Consider the following 24,894-nt stretch of genomic DNA (forward strand, 5'->3'; position numbering starts at 1 on the left):
AGCCTCAGCTCTTGGCTCCTTCTCCCTATTCATGTCTCAGTTAAAAGTCACCTCCTCCATCCAATGTTTAAGTTGTGTCCTCTACTTTCCTCTTTATTACTGTGTATATGTTTATCTACTTATCACTCTCTGAAATTACCTTATATGTAAGAAGAGACTGACAGCTTATTTTCCCATTAGGATAAAATTTCTAAGAAAGTGAGAACTTTGTCCCACCCCCTTTTCCTTGTATACTTATAGGTATTGAAATAGTCTCTAATAATTCTTCTTAACTTCGTAATAATGACTCTACCTAGAGGGCAGAGTGATGCCTGGGCTATATTTTAAGTCACTTTTTAAGAAAATGTAGATTTGACTATGTTCACAAACAGTGTTCCTAAGTGTATTCAGAACATTTTTCAGCCACTGTCACTATGCATTCAGAACTTTTTTATCACTCTAAAAGCAAATCCAATTCCCATAGTCACTCTCCAGTTGTCCTTTGCCCATTTCTTGGCAACACTAATCTTCCTTCTATCTATATGGATTTGCCTATGTGAAAAATTCATATAAATGGAATCACATATGAATCACCTATGAAATTCAATATTTTCAAGGTTCATGTGTATTTTAGCATATGTGCTATTTTATTCATGCTTTTGGCTACATAGTATTCTCTTTTGTGGTTATACCATAATTTTAAAAAAGATTTATTTGTAGAAAGAGCATGACAGAAAGGGAGTGACAGAGTTTTATATCTGCTTGTTTACTCTTCAAGTGGCTACAACAGCTGGAACTGGGCTGAAGACAGGAGCCTGGTACTTTATTTCAGTCTCCCACAAAAATGGCAGGGGTTAAGCTAACTAGTATCATCTTTAACTGCTCTCCTAGTTGAATTAGCAGGAAATGGGATCCAGAACCGAGCAGCTAGAATTCAGATCAGAGCTCAAAGGAGACGCCAGCATTGCTGGTGGTAGCTTAGCCCATTGCACCAGTGCGTCTGTGAATTGTTTGTCAGTTGACAGATCTTTGAGTGGTTTCCAGTGTTTGGCTGTTGCAAATGATGCTGAAGCCTTGCATCTTTGAGATAGGCTTTACAACTAATTAACTAATTCCTAAGCCATTTTCAATATTTTTTGAATACTACAGAGTATCTCATTGATTCATCAAATCATCAGAATGATGCTGTAAGAATGGAAAATCGTGTTCAGATGATGCATTCTCAGACGTTCAGCCCTCACCATTGGAAAGGACACCCTCCTGCCTGTCCCACTGGGCTTTGCACATTCCTTCTTGCTTCCTGCTCTGTTTTCCTTCAGACTTCTTCTGCTCCTGTTTATCTTGCTTATCTAGCTTATATTGTTAATGTCTTTTCCACTTAAATGCAAACTCCACGAGGACAGGGATTTTTTGGGGTTATACATTTTTTTTTTCATTCAAAAGTTTTAAACTGTACATATTTTGTAGGATGTGATCATTGTATGCAGGTACACAATGTGTCATGATCGAATCCGTCATTAGTGAATTTATCTCCTTAATTATGTAGCGTTTTCTTTGTGTTGGGAAGCTTCAATCTATCTGATTCTTTCTAAGATATACAATGGATAATTGTAAACTCTATTACCCTACTATGCCACTGAACATTAGAACTTAATATTCCTACCTAACTGTATTTTGGCAAAGGTATAAGTTTTGTGTGTTTTGTTCACTGCTATACTCCCAGCACCTAGACTAGTGTCTGGGAAATAATATGCTTGATTAACTACATGTCAAATGAATGAATGAACATGCCTCAAGTCAGACTGTTCAAATGATATAGAATACGCTAGTTCTTTGGATTTGTCTGTGAGTGTAGCCACGCAACATGAATGAATAACTCATGCAGATCAGAAGTTCTGAGGAGCGTATGCCTTATTATGCTCTCTCTCCCTCTCTCTCTCTCTCTCTCTCTCTCTCTCGCTTGATATATGCAATTTACTCGACAGGGAAAAAACCATTGGAAGCCTTGGATATACACGGGAGAAGAAAAAAACGAATGCTCCCTAACAGTAAGGATCTGGAAGAGCTTCTCCAAAGCACCGTTGAAGAGGGGCTGCTGACAGCAGCTGATCAATAACAGAAATGTCAGGGGTGAGAGGGAAACTGCGTATTGAATGTTTATCAGCACATATCATTTGACCAGTCTGTTCAAAGTTCCTGTTGCAACTCCCTTTGGCAACACTTGTGTAAAACTGAGGTAGCTGTAAGTGGCAAAGGTTTTATTTATCTCGTTATTATCTGTTGACTTTCAAAGGGCCCAATAACGACTAGCAGCAGGTTGGCCAACTGGCTGGAAAGGATGAAACAACGTCTTGGGAGGCCCCCTAGGAGCTTTCCAAGTCAGCTGGGGTCACAGGCTCCAACCCAAGAAAAAGAAGAGCATGTCTCAGGGCACAGGCTCCTTTACAACTGTGTGAATGGAGGCCCACAGCCAGAGCATCTGATAAGAATCTGGTCAAAGTAAGAAGAATTTGAGAGAGTTTGTGTTCCCTGCACTCTGATTCCATCAGCACTTTTAGCTAGCCTGTCACCTCATCAGCACTACAACTTTGTGAGATATGATTATTTCCCCCATTTTATAGTCAAGATACCTGTGAGTCATGGGTCTTTTTTCTTTAAACTGTAATGATGATTGTTTCTTTTTATTATCTTTTTAAAATGAGTATATCCTTTATACTCCACACAAAACAAAAAGTGCTTGTTGAGACAGTTCTTGTCCATAGCCACCTCAGAACATCGTGAGCACAGCAATTCACTAGAACAGAAAGCTCAAGTCTGATTTCTGATTTTAGAAAATATGGAACAGTTCATGAAGGTGCATGTCATCCTTGGCAAGGGCAGGTGACTCAAGCCTGTATTCTTCTGATGTTAGAATCTGAGCTGCCAAAGTGAGTATGAGACTTAGCAACGTGTCCAAGCTCCCAAAGGTGAGAGCTGGGATCCCAAGCTGATTATCCTTGACTTTGAAAATCTTTGATCTCTTTCTGTGACTTAGAATGTCTCCAGGTGAGACAATCACCTTCGCTAAACGTCCTTTGACATCTACAAACAATGATGATAATCATGTCATGATAGCACACATTCACCGGGAGGCTTTCTAGTAGCAGGCAATAGTGTAGTTTCTGTGAACACAGAAATGAAGAAAGGGAACAAAAATTACTGCCCTTCTTGGAAAAGAGGGTAATATAATATAAATGAATATGGCATTGTTTTTTACAAGGGTAAAAGTACAGCAAGGATTCTGAAAACAGCAAAGAATAGAGGATTGAAAGGACCCAAAAAAGTGGCAAGTTCAAATAGGTGATCATCAGGGAAGTCTTCAGCAAGAAGCTAACGTGGTGGCAAAGACTTGAGGTGAAAATGCAACCGTCTGGAGTGATTGAAGCAAAGAAGAATGATTGCAAAACCCTTAGGTGAAAACATGTGCTGTGGGTTTGGGGAGCATGGAGATGAAGAGAGCTAAAATAATGGTATAACAGAGGAGCGAAGATGAGGGGAGGTGAAATGGCTGGGTGGGGCTTCCCAGAGGCCACTGCAAGGATGTGAATTCTTACTCTCAGCAAGTGAGGGGCTCTTTGTGAGGTCCTGGGCAGTGGAGACTGCACCCAGCCCGCGTGTGGAAAGGATCCCTGTGGCTATTGAATTGAAGGAGGTGAAGAGTGAAAAGGACAAGCTCATATTGGAAACTCATATAGGAAAATATTTTATTATTTGCTAAGATTTATTTAATTGAAAGAGATACACACGCACAGAAAGAGAGGCAACGATCTCAGACGCAGTAGTCTTTACACACTACACACAACACTAGCCGCAGAAACTACTTTGATAATCTAGGTCAGAGATGCTGATGGCTTAGACCATGGGTGAGGCCATAGAAGTGACTGGTTCTGGATACAACTTGGGGGAGATTTTTTTTAAAAGATTGATTTATGTATTGGAAAGGCAGATTTACAAAGAGAAGAGATAGAAAGAACTGTCTGCTGGTTCACTTTCCAGGTAGGTGCAATGGCTAGAGCTGAACTGATCTGAAACCAGGAGCTAGGAGCTTTTTCTGGGTCTTCCCACATGGGTGCAGGGTCCCAAGGTTTTGGTTCATCCTCTACTGCTTACCTAGGCCACAAGCAGGGAGCTGGATGGGAAGTGGAGCAGCCCGGACACGAATTGTCACCCATCTGGGATCCCGGTGGATGCAAGGTGAGGATTTAGCTACTAGGCTACTGTGCTGAGCCCTTAGGGAGATTTAAGAAGAAAAATGATGCTTCCAGATTTTCAATCAGAAGTCTTTCTCCTCCCATTGTTCCTCTAAGAAACAATTCTATAAGGAATGGTCAGTTCAAGAACCTTCTCTCTCTCCTATCTCTGTCAGTCACATGGAAAGTTTTAATTTGAGATGAAAGCCAAGTGCTGTTAAATATTTTGCCCGATTGTTCTACATAGGAAGACTCAAGACTAATACTGTTAGCTCTCTGCTGTATCTGTAATCAAGGTCACCACTTAGTTCTTTGGACCTCACTTTATTTTTTTGTAAAATGGGGCTACTATTCCTCTTACAGCCACTTTGAAGGGTTCCTGCTGCATAGTAGGTACGCTATACATCATCACGAAATGACAAAGCAGAAAGAATATAGTCAAAGGCCTTTTGGAAACATGCATAAGTCCATGTTAATTATTAGCAAACCTAGGCAACTACTGAGACAGGCAGCTTTGAGGGAACCCTGAATTCCCAAGATGATAACTGCTTTGACTTAGCCTGTCATTTCTAGTTGTTCACGTAATGGAGGCATGAGGAAAATCCCTCAGTCTCTAACCTCTGAGGTACTCACGCATTTTCATAAACCAACAGCACCTGGGCAACTTGTGCAAGGACAGCTTTTATAAGCAGTCTTTTAGAAATTAAGAACACCTGCTGTTTTAAGCAATCTCATTAGAGAATTTCTTTGCAGCGTGAATCTGATCACTGGGGGAGCTAACAGTGGAAATGCATAAAGCACACATAGCCAGCCAGGGGGAGCACAGTTCAACCAGAGCCAGTGATGTAATCCACAAAAGCATACAAGCCTGACTATAGAAAACACTTAGAAAGTGCTCATCGTTCTTGCTATCTGTAATTCCTTACTTCCTTGCTTCCCTTCCTTCTTATCCTTCTTCATCTAACCATTCATTTTATAATTTTTTTCTGATGTCTTGTATTTTTGGTTAAAAAAAAAACATTATTGGGGAAAGAGAAGGGAGGGAAGATGGCTGAGTAGATGAAAGGGAGAAGGAGAGAGTAAGAGAGAGAGAGAGAGAAAATGAGAGATCTTGTTCATTGATTTATTCCTTAAATATCCACAATCACTGTAGCCAGGAAGGATCAGAAACTCAGTCCAAGTCCCCACGTGGGAGAAACCCAACCACTCCTGTGTCTCAGGGTGTGTTAGCAGGAAGCTGGAGCCGGAATTTGAGCTAAGTAACAAACACAGATACACTGACGTGGGATGTCGGTGTCTTAACCAATGTCTTAACATTGAGACTACGTCCCCAGCCCGACACCTGCTAGGTGCAGATGCTATGGTGTATGTAGAGGATATCCAAATGAATCAGACACTGCTCATCAGTCACGTGAGACTGATTTGATTAGTAAACAAGGTGGAAATGGCATCTGTCCAACTCGTCTTTTCCTAACATTATGTTAATAGAACATAAGTGTTTTGGTTAGTGTCCTGAAATTCTAAGGACTTTGCAAGTCCCCTTTTCTATTGGAATGAAGTGTCTCCAGCTCTGTCATATCTACTGTGAAGAACCAGGTCTGTGTCTTAGGTTTTCTAATTCCTCCTGGCCATTTCTTCCTCCAGCTCCTTTCTTGTTCTTCAGGTGTCCTTTCCTTTTTTAGATTAAAATGTTATTATTTATTTATTTGAAATGGAGATAGAAATTGGTTTTGCATGTTCCTGGTTTACTCTGTAGATGTCTGAATCAGCCAGCATTAGGGCAGGACCCTGGAAATCCATCTGAGTCTTCCCCGCGAGTCACAGGGACACAACAGCTTGAACCAGAGTCTGCTGCCTCCCAGACTCTGCATTAGCAGAAAACTAGAACTGCAACTTGAGCCAGCTCAAACCCAGGCTTTCCCATGTAGGATGCAGACACCCCAAGCAATGCCTTAACGCTGTGCTGTATTCACCTCCAGAATTTCTTTGGTGTTACAGGTGATAGTTAATGGCTTGGATATGGAATTTTAGGGAAAAAAAGAAGATTAAGGATGTCTCTAAGATTTTTGGCCTGAGAAACAGGAAGACTAGAGTTAGTAAAAGGAGCTCATAGTTAATACAGAACATGTAGAAACTAAAATTTAAGTGAGAAAAACAGTGTTTCGCAATTCTTATAAGTTAAGCAACATCAACAGTTTGGTGTTTCAATCTGATCATTATTCTATGCTAATTATTTTATGATATTTATGTATGGAAAATATGTGTATTATATATATTACATATATATGTACTTACTTTGCTTTCAAAATAAATTTCACATAGTGAAAATAGCTCTGTGTTATTATTGCCCAATGTTTGTTTATAGGCAGCAAAAATCAAACACACTTTCCTGCTGTATTTTTTTTCTAGTATTCTGACTTTTTCCTCATGCCATTAATAGGTTTTGGAAAAGATAATTTTAATAGATTCATCAAATATCACATTACACTGATGCAATTATGGCTTTAACTATTCCTATATTATTGGACATTTAGATACTTGTTTTTGTGCTACTAATAGTAGTACTTCCATATTTGTACATAAATATCTATGCATGCTAATAAATTGTTCAGTCTGAAATCCACAGGTCAGTGTTTTTAAAGGAAAAATATGACTTCTTGATTATCAACCATTTCCCAGCATCACAGCTACCACATGGTGTTGAGACGCTGCGGTTTTGATGTCTGCAACTACAATCATTTAAACACTCAGTTTCTCGCCAGGCTTTTAAAATCCGTCTCTACTTTCCAAGTTTGATTAGTCTGAAAAGACTAGCAATTATTAATGTGTGTTAATGAGCCTGGCGAACATTTGAAAGTCATGTAGGAACTGCTGATTATGAAATCTGACACACAATTCAGTGCCTTTTATTTAATTAGAGAATTCCTTTTTTCACCAACTCCATATCAATCTCATTTTCTCTCCCTCCTGTTTGGTAGGGAATGGTCCTAAGTACAATGTTAGACATTTCCAAAGCTGAAAGCTAGATCTAAAAATCATCAACATTTTCCTAATTGTATGGCCTTCCCAGCTGACAAATAAGGATATCACTAGGGATGATAAGAAACGATTGACACCTGTAAAACAGCCTGGGGAGGGGAATCCAGACGTGCAGTTGTGGAGACACGGAGCAGCAGGGATCGCTCTCCAGCCAGGAGCAGCTCTAGGCTTGCACACTTCCGGCTGTGTCCTTGTTTCTGATTTCACCTTGCAGAGTGCACAAAGTGTGATATATTATTCACATGTAATAGATTTGTTTCTGTGTGTGCTCCTTTTTGGCTCCTGCTTCCTTCCTATCTCCAAACCCACACGTCAGATGAGTTTAATTGCTTAATTGTTGGTTGTGAAACATTGTAGCAATATGAGGAGTCAAGGCTATTCAAAAAGTTTAAGAAGTGTCACAACCCACCTCATCCCTGGGAACCCCCTTTCCAGTCATCCCTGTGGCAACAGTCTCATTTGTTCTGGATTAGCCTTCTGTTGCACACACGAGCAAGAACATGTATTTCCCATACATAGCTTCTTCTTCTTTTTTTTTTTTTTTAATATGAAGACTAGAATACTATATACACTTTAGCACTTTGCGTTTTTCCACTTGGCAAACAGGACTCCTTGTATAGCACTATCATGCTCATTTTATGGATACAGATATTCTGTGATGAATGATAAACTTATATCCTGATTAAACCCATAGTAACTTGAGAATATAATTAAAAGTGTATCGGTGACCCTCGCCTGTTAGCACAGTACATCACGGATTGTGAGCCGTAGACTCTGGTGACTGCAGCTGACTGGGACCTGGGACTCACTGTCGTTGCCCAGGATGGAGACACAACATCATGGGACATAGCCCAGGATGCTGGGGAAGATCACAGGGCACATGCTGACCTCTGGAAAAGCTCAACACTCAGAATGTGAGGGATGGTTTCTGCTGAATGCATATCTCTTTTTCACACCATCACAAAGTCAAAAAGTCCTATGTTGAACCATTGTCGTTTGGGATTTGGTGATTTAATCTCCAGGTATTATGTTGTTCAATATTTTGCAGTTAACAATAGATGCAGTGAGCAACATGTGTGTATATTTGAGTATGTGCACATCTCATATTTGTGTATGAAAATAAGCTTATGGTACATTTTCAGTGAGATCCTGAAGGCAGATGCAACTTTAGTCCTGAATGTACTGTGAAATCTGAATGCATGGATGACGTGGGCCATGAGTTATACAACTCAGGGTGGATAAAGCAATGAATTTTAGGACATTCTTCAAAGTTTATGTTCTCAAGGTATTGTATTGAAAACCAATGTTTACAATGCAGAGACTGATGAAGTAGTTCTGGAATCCCAGATCAGATTATTAGAATGTCACCTATGTTTATGGAGAAATTTTCTTTGGAGCCCGCTATATTGTACAATATAGTGGAATTGAGCTCAGTCAACCAAGCTGGAGCAAATGGACCATTGCCAGTATGTAAACTGCCTAAAGTTCTAAAAAGAGTTTGCAGAGAAAGACAGCATCGTTAAAGGAGGGACAGTAGATACATATTGGAAAACAAATCTGCTTGAGAGTGGAAGGCTATAGACCAGCCAACTTGAGAGAATGGCTTCAGGTTACAGAGAAGCTTGGTCATCTTTGGAAGTAATCCCAGATACCATGAACTTGGACCCTTTCACGTTGCCAGTAAAATAACAAATGGCAGCAATGAAAGGACTATCGATCCGGTTTTGGAAATGTTGAATACTAAATCTATCCATCAGTGTGGTGTTTCAAGGAGACAGTGTAGGAAACTGCATCCAAGCTCTGCCCTCTGCCTTGCCCTTACTTCTGTCTTCATACAGGAACTGCAGTGAGTCTCTGGCATGAGACTTACAGACACATCCTTAAAGAGAGCACGTGAACATGATGACATTGCACAGTTCTGTGTGATAACTTCCAACCAGAAGATGCAAAGCTGAAGACAATGTCCAATGTGACACTTATCATTTATTTCAGCATTTTCTCATTTTTGAAAAATAATCGTCAGCAGCTAATATAAGTACATACAGTTTCTCAATTTCTGTCTTGTGAGATGAGTAAAATAGTAAATACTTGTTTTGAACACAAAATGCATATTATGAAAAAATTGATAAACAGGTTTCAACATTTGTTGTGCCAAAATAACTGACCATTTAGTTCTGTTTTGATAAACATTTGTTAGTAGGTGGAAAGTGCTCAGAGAATTCCGATTGGAGTGAATACAACCAGACACATCTGTTAGACATTCTGAACTCTAAGAATAGAAAAGATTAAAAAGCTAGAGAACTTCTAAAGAGAGAGAAGAAAGAAAAGACAAAGGGGAAACTTAGAAAGGAAAGGAAAAAAGAAGTTGAGTAGCAGCAGACTTCCCAGTGGTGGAATGCTAAAAAGGCCAAACTTTCAAAGGCTGCAAGGATTTGGTTTGGAAACTAAGGTCCCATTTCCCAGCAAATCAGAATATAGAGTGAATAGCTCAAGCTTTGTAACTCAAAGAGGCTTCTTGACTGTGCTACCAGAGCCAGAAAAGGTAAAGTGCCAGGGAAGAAACTGCCAGCTACAGAGAAATGACAAAACAATACAAAGGATTAATAGTCAGATTTATACTTGTTACATAAATGAGAGAATTACAAGAGAATCATAGGGTTTAGCACTGTCATACAGGCTATTAATCTGTAGTTTTGTGGTTTGAAATGCCAGCATCCCATTTTGGAGTTCAGGTTTGAGTCCCAGCTACAGTAGTTCAACCCATCTTCCTGCTAAAGAGTACAAGGCAGCAGGTGATGATCAAATACCTGAATCCCTGCCACCACATTGGAGACAAGGATGGAATTCCAGGTTCCTGGCCTTTACTTGGATCAGTTCAAGTTCTTGTGGCCATTTGGGGAGTAAACCAGAAGTTGGGAGCTCTCTCTGTCTCTCTGTGCCCCTCTTTCTTTCAAATAAATAAGCACATCTTAAGAAGGATTTAAAACCAAGAAGGAGGGCCCCGCTCTGTGGCCTAGCAGCTAAAGTCCTTGCCATCAATTCGCTGAGATCCCATATGGGCGCCAGTTCTAATCCCGGCAGTCACGCTTCCAATCCAGCTTCCTGCTTGTGGCCTGGGAAAGCAGTCACCAAGCCTCGGGACAACACAAAGCTTTGGGACCCTGCACCTGCGTGGAAGACTGAGAAGAAGCTCCTGGCTCCTGGCTTCAGATCAGCTCAGTTCTGGCCATCGCGGTCACTTGGGGAGTGAATCATCGGACAGAAGATCTTCCTCTCTCTCTCTCTTCCTCTCTGTATATCTGACTTTGCAATAACAATAAATGATAAATCTTAAAAAAAAGAAAAGCAACAAGAAGGAGACTGTTAGTACAATTACAGCAGCATCAGAAAGTAACATCCACCATACAGTGGCAGAAAAAAAGGGGAGTAAGACTTATTAAAATGTAGGAAGTTTGAAAAGGAGGCCCAGGTAATGAAATGGCCTGAGGAAGGCTGTTGTCCACCTGTACTGGTGTCTCAGTGTGGGAAAGGGCATGACAAAGCTTATTCCACAAGTAATGGCAAACCACAAACTGCCTTCCATTGTTGCTGTGGAAAAGGCTGCTGCTGGCTGCTAAAGCACCACTGGGCTATCCCACGCAGGAACGGGGAGCAGAAAGATTGCCGCAAGATGTCAGGGAACAGCACACTATCTCTTCTAGCTTTGCAGGCTCCTCTGTTAGCCACCTGGCAAAGCTGAAATGGAATACACACAGTTCCAGCCCAAATATCACCAATCAAAATATCGGCTCAGAGTCCCTTAACTTGGCAACTGGCACAAAGAACACGTATACACACAAAGGAAAATGTGTTTGTTCCACTGATACGTGACTGAAAAAACCTGATGCATGTTAGCCTAAGAATAATATCTTTCCAAAGAAAGAAACTTAAGAAAAATGTGTGCTAATTGGACAGAATATTTTGATTTTGCAACACAGTTAACAGATATTTAGCTTCAAAAGATTTAGCTTAAAACTTAGCTTAAAAAATTATAAATGCATTGTTTTAGAATTGTCAGTTTTTACCAACCACATGCAATGATCCTCATGCTACACTAGCTCTTTGCAGACATGACTTGGTTCTCAGAACAACTCTATGGGGGTTGGTGCCGGTAGAAGATAGAAAAGATATGGAGAAAATATGATAGATTTAGTTTTGTTGTTTCTGAATGGTGGGGCTATAATTTAATACCAGCTGTTCTGGACTCAGAGTTCTTTCCCACGCCCTTTCCTCTTCTTTCTACCCAATTAATTTACCTTGAACATTTCTGCAATTCTACTGTTATCTCCCAGAAAGTATGCCCTGACCCTGTCTTCTGTTACAGCCCTGCATAACATCGCGTCCTTCATTTACCAAAGCACACTGAGGAATCAATGTATTACACTGAGAATGGAATGTCAGTGAGTCCATAAATATTTATTCTAAGTGAGGGGAGAGGGATAGCTTATCACATCCATTCACAATTAAGCACTTGGCAAAACCACTAGCTAGTAGTGAAATTTGAAGTTGGCTAGTTTGTTCATTTGCTGCATGCTATTGTCAAAATTATTCATCAGCCTGGTTTCATGCTGACAAGCAATTATTTCTCTGGGACTGAATGATTTCATGATGCAAACCCATAGGAGAAAGGAAACTCTCTAACAAAAAAAATTTGGAGATTTTCAGTTTATCTGTCAATGGATGATTTCGATCTAATTCTCCATTAGGATAATAGAGTCAAAAATATAAATGAAAGTCTCAGCAATTTGGAAGTACTTGGAAAAAAGCTCTAGCTCCCGTTTTTCATTTTATTTTTTGGCTAAATATTTGAACATATTTACAACTAAAGAGCTAAGTTGATATTTTTGAGGTACATTTTATCAAAAAAGGGGGGGTCAGGTTTAGGTTCATGGCACATTGGGAGAAAGGTATAGCTCTTTCCTATATATAAATTCCCTTCCTCCTCATTTGTACAGCCCTCCCCATCAACCTCTTACACCTGACTTATGCACGAGTTACAGTTAGACATGCACAAGCATGCTCCTACCACCCAAAGTGCATGGTTCATATGTAGTTCATACTTGATGTTGTGCATTCTGAGTTTGGCTATCTACAAATACGAACTGTGTCTCATTTGCCTTTGTAGTCTCAAAGTATTTTACTTCCTCCTAGTACTAAATTATGACTTCTGTCACTTTTGGGATAGTTAATATCTCTTGGACTAGTCTTTCTCATAGCTTTTAGCAAATTTCTCTTTCTTTTATATGGTTTTTTTTTTTTGCTTTAACAGATTTATTCATAATTTGAAAAGAAGAATACACGAGAAAGGGAAGGAGGATGGGAAGGAGGGGCAGAGAGAGAGAGAGAGCGAGAGTGAGAGAGAGAGAGAGCTGTTTCATTTGCTGGCTCACTTCCCAGATGACCACAATAGCAGTGGCTGGGCCAAACCAAAGCTAGGGTCCATGAGCTGCATCCAGGCCTCTCATGTGGGTTGCCAGGACCTAAGTACTTGGGTCGTCTTCTGCCGCTTTCTCAGGCTCATTAGCAAAGACCTGGATCGGAAGTGAAACACCTGGGACATGAACCAGCTCCCACATGGGTTGCTGGCTTCGGAGGCTAAATCCAGTACACTACAATGCTGGTTTATTATCTGTCATTTTAGTATTGATATTTTTCTGAATTGCAGGAACTTTCTCATTTACTTACATCGCTATGGTGACCAAGGAGATGCAGAAGATGCTTGTGCTGACAGGGAGACTTTGGCCATGAATGTCAATGTCTGTGGTACCTTCATAACAATGATGATGTTTAAATGGTGCAGAGAACCGTAAGTCTGGAGTTAGCATGTTCCTGGGTGGGGCATGGGTTTGCAGTTGTCATCTGGCAACCCCATTCTTTCTACCTTGTAGATCTATCATTAGAAGGGCATTTCTCAGCTTCAAAATGGTGGCTGCCCTCAGAGGAAAAAGAGTAGTGAACAGTTGGCCTAGATCCAGATAGAGAATATGGCAGCCCATTTGGGGCCTCTAGAAGACATCTGTTACCATAGCTGAAGAAAGAGAGAAGAACAGATTGGACAACTACCCCAGCCCAAATATAACAGCAAATATTTGGCAAAATGGAGACTCTACGTTAAACTATGTCAGCCAATGGAAATTGAAAGTGTTTCCTCATCTTTGGGTCGATGAAATCAACATTTCAGAACTGTGCCAACCACCTGGGCAGAACCCTTGAAACGTATGCCACATCAGGGTCAGTATTGGATGGCCATTCCCCATCATTGGGTACTAGGGCAGTTGGGAGGCGAGGTGTGGCTTTTCCCCTAGTCTTTGTCCTCCACCAGATACAGGAAAAAGGAACGGAAAACTTGGAAACAATGATCACATCCACCTTTCCCTGACCCTTGATCCTTTCCGCACTGACACCCTGATCAATTATGCAAGCATCATCTAAAATAAAAATTGAAAAAAAAATCTTTCTTAAAAGTTCCCAGAAGACTTCCCTTTTGCTTTAGAAATGTATCATACACGAGTATTCAACTTCAATCAATCCCTGGCTAGAGAGGTGAGCTTACCATATTTAACTGACTTGTATTTATCACATGAATGCAGTATAACACTTTCTGAATGAAACTGTGATTCTGTAAGCAAAACATATGGGAAGAAGAACTGTTGGATGGTTGATTGGTGGTGTCCGAGATAAAACAAACAAACAAAAATGACCAGCTCAGATCCACCACATGAAGTTTAGATCCATTCCTGCAAATGCCTATGAAGTATCTCAGACACATGAGAATCCACGGCCTCATCTTCTCTGAGAATCTCATCTAAATCCCAGATCTCTCACCCACACAGTCATCTCCTTCTACATGAATGAGACGGATGGCATTACCATACATTCAGTTAGAGCAGAAACCGAATTATAATCCTAATTTGGCCTATCCCTTAGGCTTCATATTGAGCTAATAAAGATACATTCTGTCAAACGTATCTTCTAAATATAACTCAGGTTTATTTGCCTTTCCTTCTGCAGAAGCAAGCCAAACACCACATGACTGACCTGCCAGCGAACCAACTCATTTATATACTCTCTACAAAGTTTATTGACTGTGGTTTTAATATCTTCCATAGAATTGCATAACACCTGATAAGAATTTGAACTTCAGTTACTGATGGATAGCATTTTTATGAATTCTAAGCAAATTCTCTAAACCCGGAATCCCTAGAGAGTGTGAAGCAAAAAGCATATAAAAAAAAGGAAAATCACAGAACGAGAAAATTAAATGGCAAACAAATATAGCCAGTAACAAAAGAAAAAAACACAAACTAAATGGTAACAAGATACCATTGTATATCCACTAGATTAGCATAAGGTTAGGAATGTGATGATGTTATAAAAGCTCATGAAAAAACAATGGGACCAGGCAGAGGTAAAAAGGGCTTCCAAGTATGTGTAGGGTTTTTATTTCTTTCAAATACAGAACTGAATTAAACCTGACAAAATTGTAGGCGTTCTTGAGTTTGATAGGATTTTGAGAAAATGCTAGAGGGAGATACTTAACCTACAAGATAAGGCACCAGGTAAGATTCCAGCATCTCATGTTGGATTGTCCAGATTTAATGCCCAGCTCCTGATCTTGACTTCAGGATCCTGCTCATGCAGGCCTGGAAGGCAGCAGTGATGACTCAGAGAAATCGGTCTCTGCCACTCCTGGGAAGATCTGGATAGATTTCCTGGGTCTTGTCTTTTGTCCTGGCACAGCCCCAGCCACCGTGAGCATTTGGGGATAGAGCAATGGAAGAGATCTCCTCCTCCTCTAACCCTCTCTTATTCTCCATTTCAAAAATCAGAAAAAAAAGTGATTCTTGAAAAATATTTTATATTTTAAATGATTTTCATTTCATTTCATTTTTAATATTGTTTACTTAGTTGAGGGGTGTGCACTCCTGTGTGGGTTGGGAAGGTTGAAGTATAGAGGAAGGTAGGTGGGACAAATGTTTCAGTTTGTTTTTTCTCCTGTGTCCCCGGCAGGGGAAGGGGAGGAGACCACTCCTTGCTATTGAAATACATCAGCAGCCAATGGATGGGGGGCAGTCATTTGATGACAACTTAGAATGTTCCAAGGGTGTTACTCCAGTGCTTTAGTTTGTTCTAAGACATTGTCAGCTTCATTGCACCAGAGTTGAGAAAATCTTTACAAGATCAATGGGGTGATCAAGTCCACTTTGGTGCACTTGACGTCCTCTGTTGGGCTAGATGAGCTGGCTGCCATGTCCCCTGTGTGCATCTGGGTATGCTGTCCGCTGCTCAGGCATCAGCAACTGAAGAGGCCCAGTACCAATACATGTATTCCAAGGCCAGACTACACATGCTGTGATTTTCTCTGTGACCAGTGTCTGAGTTCAGAGATCTAGTTGGGAAACTTGCTAAAGAAACCTTGCCCGGGTGACCTCAGACCTGACTCCTATGTATACCCGCCAGTTCAGAGTCAGGTTTAGTCTGTCACTTGCACTGGCCAACACACATACCAGTGGATGCAGCTGCCTAGTCAGTTCTGTCCCCAACCCCATCTCTCATGTGAACCGATGAGTGTTGACCTACCCCAGCCCAGAAATCCACAGGCTGGATCTACACACACCCCAGCAGGTACAGCGGCTTAGGCTGCGTGACCTCAATAACCCATACCAGGCATGTCCCCAGTCCCAATGTTTGCATGTGTCAGCATGTAATACAGCCTAACCTGGTCCATCTTGCATCCCATCTGGTTCTTGTGCACCCCCATGGGTGCTGGAGCTTAGCTCAACCAGACCCACCCCAGACTTGGCCCGCACAAATGCTGACAGATGCTGCCATCTTGACCAGTCTGGCTGGCCCCCAGCCCTGGCTATCATGCTCACCAGCGAGAGGTGCACTCCAGCAGGGGAGTGTCCACAGTTCCCCTACCAGGCGCACTCCCAGTCCTGGATCGTGTGCTCATGATGGAGTACAGGTGGTCCATCCTGACATGTCTTCACCTAGTCCCAGCACTTGCCTGCAGGTAATGTGGTCTAGCCTTGCTGTCCTGCACCCGGTCTGGCTCTCATGCATGCCAATAGGAGAAATAAAATTATAAGCTTAATGAAATTAAAATAAAAATCTTAAACAGTACTTAGAAGCAAACTACAGTTAAATTCAAAAGCATGCTACATAAATTAGGATTGGTTGAAAAACATCCTATCACCTTTAAATGCTAAACTTTCAATTAATTTACCTCTAAAAACAATAGAGGTTGGTTGCAGGATCTTTCTACACGGATGTTTCCATGTGGAAGAGGAAAAGAAATGGCCAGAAAAGAGGAAATAAGCAGAGTTTATTCTAATGGATAATATGATTAGAATGCCTGTCACACTCCTATTGATGTTGCCGACATTTGCCAGTATCTGTAGAGTGTACCAGATCGAATATTATTTTAGTTGCTGTTGCCATGAACCAAAATAAAAGCATCAACAAGGAGAAAGCTTACTTTCATTTGATAGTTTGCATAGCCCAAAACAGCAGTTTGGCCGTGCCAAGGACCTAGGACCCTTGCACCTTGTTGCTCTGTCATTCACACAGAACATCCTGAGAGGCTCAGATTGGTGGCTGCAGCTTTCATCTGCAGGTTTACACCACACCCACTAGGACAGGGGTAAAAAGAACATGGCGGACAAACCCCATCACTAGAAGGCAAGGCAGCAACACGTTATCTCCTCTGTCCTCAGTACTGTAATTAGCCCAGGGATGACATAAAATAAACGGGAAGAGGAAGACCTTTGTAGGTTGTGTGTAAATACTATCCCGTTTTCTGTAAATACTGGAGCACCATTGAGTGTTAGCATCCCTGGAGGCCCCTGGAACTAACTCGCTATACACAAAGAGAACGACTAAGCTCAACATCCCTCTTCAGCTTGACCCTGGCTTGAGGCATCTGCACCCAAGTTTGGACATTAGTTCCCACATGTCTTACTGGTTTTCCTAGGGAATACACTGCTTCATCAATCTTGCAGCTGTTTTTCTGTGTTTCTACAGTGTGGTCCTGAGAAGTGAGATCCATTGCCTCCTCACTGCCCTGTCATTAATTGAACACATAACAGCAGGGCCAGTGTTCTAGTAGAGTAGGCTAAGCTACAGCCTGAAGCGCTGGCATTCCATAGGAAAACTGGTTCAAGTGCTGGAAGTTCTGCTTCTGATCCAGTCCCCTACTATTGCACCTAGGAAAGCAGCAGCAGATGATCTAGTGTTGGGATCTCTGTGGGAGACTGTGATGAAGTTCCACAGTCTTGGCTTTGGCCTAGACCAGTCTTGGCCAGTGCAGCTATTTGGATAGTGAATCAGCACATGGAAGTTCTTTCTATTCCCTAATGTTGCCTTGCAAATAAATCTTTTTTTTTTTAATTGTTGTTTACATTGTATTACGTGGTACAGTTTTATAGGCGCTGGGGATTCCCCCCACCCCTCCCATACCCCTCCCCCCATGGTGGATTCCTCCACCTTGTTGCATAACCATAGTTCAAGTTCAGTTGAGATTCATTGCTTGCAAACACATGCCTAGCATAAAGTTCAGCGTCTTATTGTCCAGTTAAGTTCAGTGGCCTCTTGGGGAGACCTTCTCTGGTCTGAAGGTAGGGCTAACAGAGTAAAGATCCGGTCAGTTAAAAGCCCCAACAAAACCTCAGTATCAATATACAACATTATGGAATTAATTGACATAGAATTGGGTAAACTATATGTTAAAAATAATGCAAGTTCCATTCTTTGAAACATCTAGGTTGAGACAGTATCAATGACAGGTTCAAGAAATAATAAACAACCAAACAAAAAAATTACAGGTTAAATCAAGGCAAACATGTGGTATCTAACCTTTTGGGATTCGCTCATTTCCCTTAGCATTATAGTTTCCAGTTGGGCCCATTTAGCCACAAAGAACTGCATTTTGTTTTTTTTAATAGCTGAGTAGTATTCCATGGAGTAGATGAACCAAACATCGATGAGGTACCACCTAACACCAGTAAGATTGGCCCACATAAACAAGAACACCAACGACGCTTGCTGGCAAGGATGCGGGGAAAAGGGAACCCTACTCCACTGCTGGTGGAGCTGCAAATTGGTACAGCCTTTATGGAAATCAGTCTGGAGAACACTCAAACAACTCAAAATCTGCATACCATATGACCCAGCAATAGCACTCCTTGGAATATATCCAAAACACCTGTTTTACGACAAACCAACATGCATCCCTATGTTCATTGCAGCACAATCAGTAATTGCAAAAACATGGAAACAACCGAAATGCCCATCAGCAAATAAATCTTTAAAAAAAGAAAAGAAAATGTGACTCAAGACACACCACACCAAAATGCTGTGTATATCAATAATAATGTTTGAAAATTTTGGTAACTATAATCATGAGAACAAGCACAAAGAAAAGCCAATCTCTTTAGCTCGGGCATAGTTTTGGCTTCTCTCTAAGAACTGACACTGAACTTTTAAAATGCTGTTGTCTTATGACTCAAGGTAAAAAACTGTATCCATTATTTTAAAAAATACTTTGCAGCTCAAGTAGACTCAGCTATATACCTTTTTGTCCATTAATTCATTCTGTCATTCTTTCAAGTGCTATAATAGATAATCATGCATTAGTTATAGTTGTTAACTGTCATATAGCATTGTATTAGTTGGTTGATTTATTAATTGGCCAAACTGACAAAAGACCCTGGGCTAAGAAACAGGATGTTGGGGAATGAAAAATACTCTTACTTCTCAAAGAGTTTACAGAAGGGAAGGCAAAGTTGCAATCAAACAGTTGTGAGGCATTTATCACTTAGACATGCATGATGTGTTGTGCTTGTTAATAGCTACATGCTTTTTAAATTAGAGCTCTTGGCGGGATCTTTAAGAGTAAAAAAAAAAAAAAAATACAGCAGAGCAGCATGGCTCACCCCATTTTCAAGCAACTGTGAGTTCTCTGGTCATGTTTATAGAACACGGCTTGAGAAAAATATTTCCTGTTAACAAGCCAGAATGTGGTTTATAATTAGATGAGAGGGCTCCACAAGAAGGGGTGATGGGAATATGGATGAACATTTTGGAGACGATCAAAAGGAAACATTTAGAATTTTCCCTGTAATCTTAGGAAAAAAAAAGGTAACAAATCCTTATGAACCATTTCTCTTAGAAGATAAACTAAATTGTGTCAGGGATGTCTCTGTTGTGCTAATTGATGAATTGAGGTAGAATGTGAGACCAGGTTTGACTCCCAGAGACCTGGCAAACTGGTGGGGCCCAGCCCTGAAGACTTGGTGAGTGATGGGCTAGATGACCAAGGTTACACCCATTCCACTTCCACTTGTTTCTCTGTTCTTTTCTTCTTTTACCTCATTTACTGAGTACCTGACCTGTGTGCAAACCCTGATGATAAACCAAGGACAGATATCAAGATCAATAAGGATGGCCCTTGCGCTTGAAGGGCTTATGTTCTTTACTGCTAGAAGAAATATTCTTGAATTCCTATAACCCAGCTACCACTTCCAAGAATATAGGCTTGGAGAAGGAAATGGGCCCCACTCAGATGGGGTCAGATAGATAACTATGATCATTCTAGATAACTGGGCTCAGTACAGGGCACCCTCTTGTGTGTGTCAGTGGTGAGTTGTCAGCAGACAGCTCCAGACTCCTCTGCTTCTCAGTGGAGGGGAACCCTCTCCACGGACATTTCCCCGTATGGAGGAAAAGGGCAGTGTTGAAAGACAACAGGGTTTAGTTGGAATTCTACTCTTGAACTTCACATCCCTCGATTTTAGGTGAACACCTTAGTTAGCTTTGGTCTCTCCAGCTGTAAAGAAGGAGACAGAATCTGCCCTGGAAAGTTTGTAGAAGAATTGTAGTAATTAATGTAAAATGCCAGACCAGTGCGTGGCAAAGGATTCCTCTGCGGTGTGGGCATTTAAAATCGAAACAATTAAGTTCATTGGCATCATACCATGTGTCAAAGTTTTGATTCGGAAGTGTGGTCCTTCTAATGTTGCATTGTACCTGAAGATATTTTCTATTTTTGAAAAGCCTGGGGGGCCTGAGCCTTCCCCCACTCCCTCACTGACTTGATTAATAATAAACATGTTCCTTTTTCTCCAATTGCAGAAGATTTGCTTGATATTTGAGATTCTCTTCTTTATACTAATTTCTTTTACACTTTAGGATGGACTCTGGTTCTGACTGTAAGTTAGACTTCATGTGTATTAGTGATACATTTGTTCCTTTTGTCATATGGATAACAGCTTTGCTTTTTCCGTATGGTGTGCTCAACAACTAAATTCAAGGAAGCTCCCATTTGCTGATAGGGAGTTAATATCATGCTATAGGAACAGTAATTTAACAAATAGGATATTCATTTTGAAATTCCTTGATCAATTGTACTTGGTCCTTAATCAGTTGTATTTGGTCTTGACAATGAATTCACAAAGAAGTTATTGTCAAAATGGTTACTAAAGAAGGGTGTTTAGAAACGAATTTTAAGAATCAATTATGAGGGCCCGGCGCGCTAGCATAGTGGTTAAAGTCCTCACCTTGAGCTTGCCGGAATCCTGTATGGGCATCGGTTCTAATCCCGGCAGCCACACTTGCCATCCAGCTCCCTGCTTGTGGCCTGGGAAAGCAGTCAAGGACGGCCCAAAGCCTTGGGACCTTGCACTCGCGTGGGAGACGTGGAAGAAGCTCCCAGCTTCGGATTGGCTCACTCCAGTCGTTGAGGCTGCTTGGGGAGTGAATCATTGGATGGAAGATCTTCCTCTCTGTCTCTCCTCTCTGTATATCTGCCTTTCCAATAAAAATAAATAAATCTTAAAAGAAAAGAATAAATTATGAAAAAGGGTTGCTAAGCCAAGTGTACTCCTGGATAGGTAGTGATTAGTGATAATAACATAATAAAGTGAAATAATAAAATCAGCAAGGATTAGAAAAGCAGCCAAGACTTTGCTTCAAAAGAAAATGATAGGAGGCATCACCAAATTAAACCCACTAATTAAAATCCAAATTAGGAATAATCTAAATTGCTTTATAAAATAATGTAGGGCCTTGTTCTCATTCTGACCGTCTGATTTTCTTTGATGACTGCAGTAGCATGGAAATGAGATTAGATAAAATATCAAAGCATTCACTCTCCCAGCCTGTCTGGGGCCCTTCAGCACAGTGGTTTCTGTACCCTACTTAGGGGACTCAATTTTTTGGCAAGTCTTGGAATCCTTGGTCCTCGAACCCAAACTTCCTATCAGCTTCTTTTAGCTGTTCCCGATGAAATCTCCCTCACCAGCAAATCCATACATCCCCTCTGACCATTTTCTGCTTCTTAGGGACATCTTCCCCCTCAAGCACTAAGTGATGGAGAAACCCAAGGCAGATTAAAATCTCAATGAGGACACTGGAAATGCTGGGGCGTGCACATGTACATGCAAATGCTATTAGCAAAATCATTTTGATAATTGGAAAAGCTCACATGTCATTGGGTTTCCTTTTGTTGGTGTCATGTTCCAGTTTCAGTGACGTCCACACAAGCATGCTGGCATCACATGACTCAGTCCCAGGACTCAATGTTTCTCTCCTCTCTCAGATTCCCAGCAGAATCTAAGGTGGACTATCAGATGGTAGTTACTGCTTTGTTCCAAGATGTTTTGTAGATGCACATAAGAAAATACACAAGCTCTGTCTTCTTGCTTGGACTGGTAGGCTTTCTTGGAGAGCGACTAGGAAAGATGAACAACGATTATCCCACTAATACATTAATACTCTGCTTTACTGCGTGTTGTGGTGGCTGGCTTCAGTTTCTCGTCTCAACACAAAGAAGAATTCAAGGAAGTGACGTAGGTAAATGTTAGCAGAGAAGTCAGATTTATTTGTATGTAAAACAGAACAGTATAGGCATGCTCAAGAAAGAACTGCACTCCATAAGGTCTGGGGCTATTCAACTAACATGAAAGAAAGACATGGGGGGTGATGTCTGCAGTGGGATTTAGTTGAATATTTATAAGAGAGTTTGGAGTGGGGCTCAAGTACATCTATTTTTTTTTTTTTTTTTGCTCCTTTTGGAGCAAAATGTCAGCAGGTGTGTCAGCCACAGTGATTTTGTTACACTGAGCTTATAAGGAACTAAAGATCATTGTGGGGTCAGAACTGACAGCCAAGTTGGTAACTTTGGCTGGCATTGGTTCTAAGCACTGAAACCTCAGAAGCTAGGATTTTCTACTGCCCGGCGTGGGTAAAGGCTGGTTTCATCAGGGAAGAGTCAGTGACCTCAGTGCATCCTTGCTAGCTTCCTCCTTATCAATGCCAGCTGGTCTTGGCTGAGATTGACAACTCTTGGAAGCAAGATTTGAAAACTGTCTTCATTTAGTTCATTTGGAACCAAGATGAGGAATTACAATTGCTAGGTTATAGAGAACTCATTTCTTTCATTTGCCTTTGTCAGAGGATGATTTATATATTTTATTTTGAAAGAGTTGCAGAGAAACCGAGGGACAGAGAGATCTTCCATGCACTGGCTTACTCCTCAAATGGCTGCAATGGCCAGAGGTAGGCCAGTTTGAAACTAGGAGCCAAGAGCTGCTTCCAGATCTCCCGTGTGGGTGCAGGGGTCCGTCCTCCAATGATTTTTAAGGCCATAAACAGGGAACTGTATTGGGCGTGGAGCAGCCAGGACATGGCCTGGCATCCATATGAGATGTCGGTGCGGGCAGGTGGAGGATTAGTTGTTACTTTCCCACAATGGAGAGGGAAGGGCTGTTCTCCTTCAATTTTTTTTCAACATACTGGAGATGTGAATCTAAAAGAAATAAAATATCTAGCTTTGAAAAAACGTTCCTTTGTTTGGAATGGAGTTTCTTTTCCAAATATGTGCAGTTTATTTTTTCCCTCCTATACTACTCTGCTTTATTTTTTTTTTAATTTTTTTTTTTTTTTTAGAATTCAACCAGACTTTATTTAACAATACAATGTGGCCAAAGGAACAACAAACTTAAGACAGCAGAGAAGACACTTTTATCTAATTTATAATTAAGTAACTAGTCATTAAATGAACAACAAAGTAATTGAGCTTGTTGGAAGAATTCTTTCTCTAGTGCCCGTACCTGCCGTACCTTGAGCCAGCGAGAGATGCATTGGACGTGGAAAGCTTGATTGCAGACGCCCCATGCCACGGTGCACTCTTCCGAGGTGGCAGACTCCTGGTTAGCTTGATGCTCGATGCAGAGATCCGGACTGGGTTTCCGGCAGATAGCACAGTTGTTCACCACAATATCCCAAGCCCAGAGGGCTCCGAATCCCACTTCTTTACTGCAAAGCTCTTCTTGCCCGCCCCGCTGTTGGTGCTGCTCGGGCTATCTACAGCCGTTGCAGCCGCCATTTCGGATACACACATTCCATTGTCCGTCCAAGGAGCCTATGCAGTAGCACACGTCCCGCTCGCCTCCACTGCCGGGCACATCCTCTCCTCTCTGCCTTTAAAAATGAAGGATCAAGCCTGGTGCAATGGTGCAGTGTTTGAATCTTTGCTTTGCAAGCACCAGCATCCCACCTAAGGCATTGGTTCATGTCCCAGCTGCTCCACTTCCCATCCAGCCCACTGTTTCCGGCCTGGGAAAACAACAGAGGATGGCCCAAAGCCTTGGGACCCTACACCTATGTGGGTGACTTAGAAGAAGTTCCTGGCTCCTGGCTTCACATTGGCTCAGCTCCAGCTGTTGTGCTCACCTGGGGAGTGAACCAGCAGATGGAAGATCTTTATTTCTGTCTCTCCTTCTTTCTGTAGGTCTGCCTTTCCAATAAAAATACATATTTTCTAAAAAAAAAAAAAGTAGATCCAGGACACCGTTTATCTTCATTTCTTGGCAGCTGTTGGATCTTCATTCTCTTCTGGGCTATACAACTAAACACAGTCTCCTTGTTTTTGGAGTGCTTTGGTCTCTTGATTTGCTGATGAGCATACGTTTTCAGTGCGAAACCAAGGACAGCACTTCCAAACATCCCCAATTAGGTTCTGGACTCGAACAAAACCCATCCTTGCTACTGGGTATTTGTGGCAGCCATTGATTGACATAAGGCTGAGGAGGGTCTATTAGATAAATGATAGGTTCAGCGCTTTTAGTTTCAGAAACTAAGTTTCAGAAGACATGAAGGGACTAATTTAATCATGTTTCCTCAGCTGAGAAAGTGGAGCCTAAAAGCAGCTGAGAAGCCTTCAAAGTATTGCAGGAATTGCATCTTCCATACATCACCCCACTTCTCCAACTGTGGGTCAGAACCCATTGGTGTGTCAGAAAATCAACCTTAGTGGTTTGGGTTTTTTTTTTTTTTAAGTATGGAATAGAGTAAAAACGAAACAAGAAAACCATGCAAATGATGATGTCAACACAGAAAATATTCCTTGCGATCTTTCGTTTTGGCCACATATATGTGAATGTGTACATGTTTTTACTGTATTGTGCTATGAAATCTACTTGCGTCACAGTCCAAGAGTTTACAAAAGCGCCCACTCTTCACAGCGCTTGTCCGGAGTGAGGTTACATGAAGTGTGATTTGGGGGAAATGATTGACAACAGAATGCCTTAGGACCAGAGCAGATGAG

At 41.3% G+C, this 24,894-nt stretch overlaps 2 pseudogenes; one reads left to right on the forward strand and one right to left on the reverse strand.

Moving 5' to 3' along the window:
* Positions 1-8,493: 8,493 nt before the first annotated feature.
* On the forward strand, positions 8,494-9,202 carry LOC121163317 (annotated as a pseudogene).
* A 14,130-nt stretch (positions 9,203-23,332) lies between these two features.
* On the reverse strand, positions 23,333-23,673 carry LOC121161536 (annotated as a pseudogene).
* Between the last annotated feature and the right edge of the window lie 1,221 nt (positions 23,674-24,894).

The sequence above is a fragment of the Ochotona curzoniae genome, unplaced genomic scaffold (assembly GCF_017591425.1).
Source record: "Ochotona curzoniae isolate NIBS_2020 unplaced genomic scaffold, NIBS_Ocur_1.0 contig_1014, whole genome shotgun sequence".
Lineage (NCBI taxonomy): Eukaryota > Metazoa > Chordata > Mammalia > Lagomorpha > Ochotonidae > Ochotona > Ochotona curzoniae.